The following is an 8,087-nucleotide window of genomic DNA, read 5'->3' as shown; positions in this document are numbered from 1 at the left end:
GGCCAGAGTTTCAGGACAGGGAACTTCTTCCATCAGGAGGGGACAAAGGTATCAATGGTGAAAGGGACATGTGAGGTGCAGGGGGTGGTAGTTTGCAGTCGGGGAGAATTTAGGGACCCCCACCCCCACCCCGGGCAGTGAAGGCTGTAGTTTTTTTGTTGGAGGAACAGGGTGTGACAGCTGAGAAGGCAGGGAACAAAGATAAAGTTGGTGAATTCATACTGACTGGGCCAGTCAACGGGGCGTCCACAACCCCCAAGCAGTCCAGATGGCCTTCCACAAAGTATCGTCTGTTTGGTTTTGGACTCTTTCTAATAATCACTTGGCGGTCTCCAGGACGAGGCCAGATTGGTTGGCATAAAAATAACATTCTTCCCCTAGGAAGACATAGAAGCCTCCCTGTTGGCAGTCATTACGTCTGAGATTTGGGAGGACCACCGCAGCCAGGGAATCCTTTTGATTTTAGGGTAAGTAGGCTTTCTTGTACCACGGTCAGGTCTTCCGTAACCTGGTTGAGTTGCCTGTGTCCTTCCTGTAGGAGCCCTATTGCTGTTGTGGGCCCAGGAGGCTATAGTAGGGTGAGATCCATCGGGAGGGCGTAATGGAACCTTTTGTCTGGATATGAGGGGAAGCTCAGTAATTAAAACATGTGAATCTGAGAACAGTCAGGAGGAAATGAACAATCCAAGGGAGGAGGAGCCAGGGTGGGGAGAACTAAAAGCCCCTACATAGGAGGAAGCTTGAGGCTGAATTTTTCTCTGGTTCTGTGTCTTTGGGTCCCATCTCACACCCGTTAGGATGTGGACGCAGCGTGGCTGGAGGAGAAGGGCATGGATGGCATCCCAGTGGTACTCTGGTCTACTACGCAGTACTGTGGCAGTCAGAGAAGGGAGCTGGTCCTGAAAGACGTGATGCTGGCCTGAGGTTTCTCTACGGTGTCTGAGAGACGGTGAGACGGCTTAAACTGATGGAGAGAAAAGGCTTTAGTTCTGCGTAAGGCCTGGAACTCACGCTGTAGACCAGGCTGTCCTCAACTTCACAGAGATCCACCTGCCTCTGCCTCCTGAGTGCTGGGATTAAAGGCCTGTGTGTGTGCCACCACCGACCAGCGGCTCCAGCTAAATGTTTTAGTTCTGCGTCCTGAACCAAGGTCCAGAGTGGCAAAAATAGGAACAAGTTGGATGAAGTTGGATCCCCGCTTCAGAGGTCACCTGAACTGCGTTGAACGGTTTAGGGTACAGATTTCTTTTCGAACTGCCGAAAGGGACAATATGAAAAGGACACAGCTAAGTGTGCCTCAGAGGAGGGTCCTGGTATCCACGGGGTCGCAAGAAAACCCAACAGATGGCAGGGATCCAGAACCAAAGTCAGGAGGTAAGTGACGGCAAACCCGTGAGAAATGGGAAGAGACAGAACTCGTGTGGGTTTTGTTCAATAAGGCTAAAAACAATTGTACAACTGGCTAGACCATGCCCCGAGTCCTGGAGGAGAAGAAGGTGACCGTGATGAGCCGTTTGGGACATCAGACTCCTGCCTGAGGAACAAGCAACTGGAAGTTTTAAAAGAAGTCAGGTAAAGTCAGCATCTCGTTGACAACTTAAAAGAGACCTAAAATCCTAGTGTTTTTTATAGGATTGTCTAGCAAAGTTTTCAAAGACACCACTTGGATATCCCGAATAACTGTCCAAAGCTGTGAGACTGATGATGTCCGGTAGCCTCTTTAGTCAGGGAACACTGGTGGCTAGGGTGTGGTCCCTGGAATTAGCTCTTGCTAAGAGGAAGAACTAAAGGCCAGGGTAAGGGGTATGGCCAACGGAACCAACACACAGGTCCCATTTCAGTCCATTGGTAGCCTTAGATACAAGGTCCCCTTGGTTCATAGTGTTATGGTGAAAATAAAATGCTGCGGGTCCCTGAGGGGCGCAGCGGAAGAAATGCTGCGGGTCCCCGAGGGGCGCAGCGGAAGAAATGTGGCGGGTCCTCAAGTGGTGGCACTGGGCAGCGGTGTGCAGATGGACGTTGTTTTGCGCCCGTATATCTTTTATGTCAGTTCGGGGGACACTGAGGGCAGAGTAATTTCTATTTGCCTTTGTATTGTCTGAGACATTTAGGACATGGACACAGACTTTGAGATCCTTCACTAAGACAGAGAATCCATCCCCACCGTACCCTTGCCATGTGAGACATGAGGAGTAACTCATTCCCCTGTAGATTAGGAGGCAGCTCTTCCTGGTTTGGCCTACACAGCTGGAGACCGGAGCAGGCCTCTAGCAGCTCTCTTTTCCCATGCATCCTTGTCCTGTAATGAGGCTAGCGTGAAGGGTTTTGTTTTTTTCTTTTCCTGGTGAGACTGTGTCCTATCCAAGGGAAAGGGTCCTACATGGATGTGGGGACATCCTGCCATGCAAATGTCTTGTAAATTTGACCAACTTTACTCAAGAATTCAATTTTTTATAATCAGTTTCTCTAATACACCTGATTTTGAATAGTATTTTACATTAAGCAAGTTTACTTTGAACTTGTTTTGAGTTATTTGCTTCAGCCTTATCTCTGACAGTGACAGCACCAACAAAAGACTGTATAATGGGAGATGTAAACTGGTCTCTCCCTCCAAGTTTATCCCTGTAAATGAGTTACATTTGAACTCAACACAGCTACAAACATAATTTGGAGCACATTAAAGAATTTGATCATTTATAAAGGAACTGATATTAACTTTTAAAGTCTTAATTATCTTTAACAATTATAATTATAATTATAACAATTATAATAATTATAACAATTATATTGTTATATAATTATAACATATATAATATAATTAATATATATAATTATATATATAATATATAATTATATATAATTGTTATATAATTATAACAATTATAATTATCTTTTACAGTAAGTAACTCTTATAAGATTAGGATTTTATAATTTTATAAACGTTAAAGATTTTGAGCCTTAAAATTTATCATTTTGAGTCAGGCAATTAGACACACACCATTAATCCCAGCACTTGGGAGACAGAGACAGGCAGATCTCTTGAGTTCCAGGCCAGCCTGGTCTACAGAGCAAGTTCCAGGACAGACATGTTACACAGAAAAAGCCTGTCTTGAAAAACAAGCAAATAAACAAAAAACCAAAACAAAAGTTACAATTTTGAATTGAAGCTCTTTTAGTACTAAAATAAACTTTAAACCATACAGTCTGTGGAAAGAATGGGAACCTCATTTCCCAAGCCTTTTATAGTGTACTTTTATAAAAGATAAAAATTTTGTATATGATTTAGTTTTTCCAAATAGCTAAAGTTTAACAAAGTTAGAAAAGACATAAGTGATTGGATATACATAAGACAGAAGTGATTGGACATGCATCTTTAAGTGGGATTTTGTTAGCATGAGTGGACCATTATAATCTTGGGAATTTATATACATCATGTTGTATCAAATTACGATTGCCTGTATATGGACTTTCAACTATTAACTTTTTTGGTTGTTGCAGATTTTAAATTAAAAAAAAAAACAAGAAAGTGGGGGTAGGATGTGGTGGTATTCAGAGAGCTAGACATTTGTTATTACATACTTACACACACACAGACACACACAGACACACACACACACAACACACACACACACACACACACATCAACCAGGCGCTGAGTTTGGGGCCAGCCTGGTCTACAGAGTGACTTCCAGGACAGCCAGGGCTATGCAGAGAAACCCTGTCTTGAAAAAAAAACAAAAACAAACAAACAAACAAAAAAATGAAAAACTATGATGTTGGAGTTATTATTGCGAGATTTTAGACAAAGGGTCCCTTTTAACCTTTTCAAGTATGAGCATCCTGTTAGCTGGCTGTATTACGGACACCTTTATACCATGAGATAAACGATAGTATACTCTATTAGATAGCTTCCCTTTCGGCTGCTCTCAAGCACGTAATGGCTTTCTCCCTGGAGTGTTTGGCTGGTCTCTTCCGCCGGTCACTGAGTCAGGGAGCCGCCCTAACCTAGGACTGCGACCTTGGAGGAAACTATAAAATAAACCCGCTTGGGTGTGGAGCCGGCTGGCCAGATCCACCTCCGGAAACAGCCCGTGACTGTCTTCAGTGTTATCCACGTCCAAAAGCTACAGATTGAACCCGGGAGCTCTATCTCCATAGGTGGTTTGTATTTGTCTGTAGATGGGGCGGACAACCGTAAGAGCAAGAGCAAGTGGGGCAGAAACAAAGGAAAACCAAAGGCACGTGCTAAAGATGCCCTAAGAACGAAAATACCACCGTGTCTCAGGGGAAACAAACAGGCTGGGAGGCCCAGTACAAACAGCGGGCATCAGAACACACTCATGAGTAGGAGCCGAGTGGCAGGGGCGAGATGAGCTTGGTGGGGGCAGCGGTTGGGGCTACATGAGGCTACGGCCTCAATCCACTGGCCGGTTCATTTGCTGAGGGAGGGGCCTCAATCCACTGGCCGGTTCATTTGCTGAGGGAGGGGCCTCAATCCACTGACCGGTTCATTTGCACAAACTGTCTAGATCTCTAGGTCTGTGAAAACATAAAAATTTACCCGGGTATCGGTGGTGGCGCCGGCCTTTAATCCCGACCTCGGAGCCAGAGGCAGGGGGATCCCTGAGTTTGAGGCCAGAACACACGCCAGGATCTACAGAACACACTGATCTACAGAACACATTCCAGGACAGCTAAACCTGCCTAAAATAAATAAATAAATAAATGGAGGAGGAGGAGAAGGAAGAAGAACTTGTAGCATTTGTTTAAATGATTTCGTTTAAATTTGAAATGACAGGCAGAACTGGTGGAGAATCCCACCAGGCTCACAACACTCACAAAGTCAGTTAAACCTGAGAGGTTCCCTGAATCTCCAAGGCTTCCTGATTTGGAGGAGGGAGAAGCTTCCAGGATTTCTGGGGTTTGGTCTGGGCACCTCTGAGTTAGACCTTGAGGAAGGGTGACCTTGTCCTTTAGAATTTGGGTGCGTGATGGCAGGGATCAAACCGTGAAAGGGAGAGGAAGGGACAGAGGAAGATGGTTGGGGAGGACTTGGAAGAGTCAAGCTGGGTGTACACAGGGCATCGATAAAGCCCCCGGAACCAAAGTTCCGTCCGTGGGACTTGCTTGCACTACTTCCTCTTGGAGGCAGAGGCCGCAAAAGACCAGAGGGCTCAGACTGGTGGCTCTTTAGCCTATATAGCAAGCTTAGAGGGTGTCCATTGTAGGAGCTAGCCATGAGAAGTTAAATAGAAACAGACCACCCAAAGGAAGTTCTTTACTTCCAACCATTATCACCTGCCAGAGTAGGACTTAGCCATTGGTGAGTTTAATGGAGGCCTGAGTCTCAGTAGTTTACCCTTGGTTGCTGGAAGGACCATAAACCGAGACTGCCCAGGTACCAACCGGGAACACACCATCCAAAGGAAATGGCTAAGGTTCCAACTGTTGTAGATAGGCTCACTGCCAGCACACATTCACCAGGACACCCCTAGACAAATGTCAGTCAATCAGAGGTCCTGAACCTTAGAAATCGCTCCCTCACCTTTTCTATTATAAAAACCCAACTCTAACTGAGCTCTGGGCTCTCCCTTTATTCAAATATGTTGGACATGCGGAGAGACTGAGTTTGCAAACTTGTATAAAATAAAGACTCTTTACTTTTACATACGGGACTCGGTCTCCTTGTTGGTTTTTGGGGGACTTTGCAGATCTGGGCATAGCATCCATGTCCCCAGAGGAATGTCCCCAGGGAAGGAGGACCCTAAAACGATCTCAGGTTTCTGCAACAGATGTAAGAGAACGAGGCAGAGAGGCAGACAGATTGGAACTCAGCAAGCACAGAAGGCATTACTGGGACAACTAGGGGCCCCAACCTCTCCCAGGGATGAAGGCTGAGTGCATTTAGTGGGACTGCGGGCAGGCTACTACGTATACATAGGTAGCTATCAGGGAGTTACAACTCCTTTTTCTGTGGTTTGACTGGGAGCAGCGTGGGTCATTTTCCATACAGGGTATATGGTTTCTGCAGGTGGAGCTGAATAATCTGACTGGAGCCAAGGAACCCCTGATGGTTAGGGGCTATTTCTCAGTTCAACCTGACTTAATTCCTAATGACCAGAGGCTATTAGTCAATGCTAGTGTTATGAGTCTGTAAGGACAAAACCTAGATGGGTCTGTAAAGACAAGTCTGGGGCAAGTCCAGGAGAAACGGCACTAGCAGAAAATGTGTGCAGTGATGGTAAGAGTGACGTACAGGCAGACAGGAGTGTTAATCTGGAGTGTGACGTAGAAAAGAGGGAGGTAAGGCTGAAGAATAGTATATAAACTGAGGCAAAAAGACCAGGAGGCATTCTCAAGATGATCTGCTAGAGACTCTGTCGGAGAGGCACCAGAGAAACTCTACAGCATTGAGAATCAATCAGTCAATCAATCAATCAATGAGACATTGGACCAGAGATCTTCCAAGAGCCAGAGAACCAGCTCTTGCCTGCGGATCAAGACTTGCTGATCCAGAGGTCTACGTCGAGAGCCACGAACCATCATCAGGTTGTGCACCCCAATGCCTTATTAGATAGAATATAGTAATGCTTGCCTAGGAGTTAGAATTATATATGTGCTTGTGTGATATTGCTTGTGTGATATTATATCCTTGCCTGTGATACTTGCTTATTGGCTGTGACAGAACAACTGTAAGACCTTGAAGTGCCTATACAATAAATGTAGTTCGGACAAAGCAGAGAACTGCTATCCTGAGTGTCATTACTTGCAGACCTCTAAGTAAGGCCAGAAGGCCCACTCAGTAGGGCTCACGACAGCTAGCCAAGTGCTCCAACACTGAGCTACTCCAGCCCACAGAGCTCCTGTCTCCACAGATTAAGACACAGGTCAAGCTACACAAGCTACATGTCCCAATTCTTAGCAAACTAACCCTGTCTTGGCCACAAATATATGCAAATAGTTGAGTATCTATTTAAGTGCAGGAGACAGGAACCAAGGTTACCCCTTGGTCCTCTGACTAGCTTCCCACAGGTCCCCTTTTTAAGGGCTACTTGGAGTTACCTCATCCAGACAAAAAGGAACCTTCTCAGCCGCGGGGCTCCGGAGAGTGAATGCATGTGGTTTATTATCTCCCACAACCTGCTTGGCGGCTCTCACCTGTTGGTGTAGCTGGTTCACCCACTTCTGAGCAGCTTCCCGGGGCTGTTTCTCTGGGAACCCAGCCGACCATCTTCCTGTTCCTCTGAGAGTAGCAATTTCGCTGTCTAAGGGGTAGATCTTCCTTCCAAGTCCCGTGGGTTTCAGAGTCACAGAAATTCACCATCCCGGTCTCTGGTCCTGAGAGGCTGAGTTCAGGTTGTGACCGGCAAGCTCATCTGAAAACCCCCGTTTTCCCTCCAACCCTACCAGCCTCTCTTCTTGGATGTTTTCCTGCATATTTGCCTTTCTGTTTCTCCAGATTACAGGCAGCTGTAGCAACAGGCTTCTCCCCAGGCTGGTCCTCACTGGCTTCTCCCATGGCCCGCCCCTGGAAAGCCCCAGGGTATACCTCTAGGTTGTCGCTATGACCCATCTCTCAGTCACCTCTAGGGACAGGAGGAGTAGGGCAGAAATAATTGGCACAAAAACGGCTCGCCTGAGTTTTCAATGACCCAGACGGCTGATGCAATCTCCACAAAGCAGCCAGAACCCGGTCAGTTCCAACCTCCCTCTCCCGCCATGGCAGCAAGGACCAGGGGCATGGCTCAGTGGTAGAGCACCTGCCCAGCATGCTGGAGTCCCTGGCATCCATCCCCAAACACCTCAAGAAACAATCAAAAACGATGCAGCAGCCTGAGACCTGGGTTCAAATTGTGACCCTTCTATTTACTTCTGTAATGAGGTCTCTTGGAATCGCCTGGAAAGTGGGGGTGGAGATGTCCACCTCTCTGGGTAGCCAAATGCAATCGAGTGACTAGGAGCTAGACATATCTCCAACAGGCAGGCGGACAGACAGGGAAATTCTGCCCAGTGAAGATCCGAAGCTTTCTGTTTCTTTCTCGCCTTCGTATCCGAGACAACAGCCTGGAAGTCTTTTTTTCCTGCCA

At 46.5% G+C, this 8,087-nt stretch overlaps 1 long non-coding RNA gene across 1 annotated transcript; it reads left to right on the top strand.

Annotated features, from left to right (window-relative positions):
- The first annotated feature begins 209 nt into the window (after positions 1-209).
- Positions 210-2,697, top strand: LOC146895434 (uncharacterized). Its single transcript, XR_014998897.2, has 3 exons — positions 210-467; positions 798-1,374; positions 1,467-2,697. It is a non-coding gene; the product is annotated as an uncharacterized LOC146895434 (long non-coding RNA).
- Positions 2,698-8,087: the final 5,390 nt, after the last annotated feature.

This window comes from Myodes glareolus, chromosome 2 (genome assembly GCF_982192425.1).
Source record: "Myodes glareolus chromosome 2, mMyoGla1.1, whole genome shotgun sequence".
NCBI classification, from domain to species: domain Eukaryota; kingdom Metazoa; phylum Chordata; class Mammalia; order Rodentia; family Cricetidae; genus Myodes; species Myodes glareolus.
This window is presented reverse-complemented; position numbering and strand designations above follow the sequence as displayed.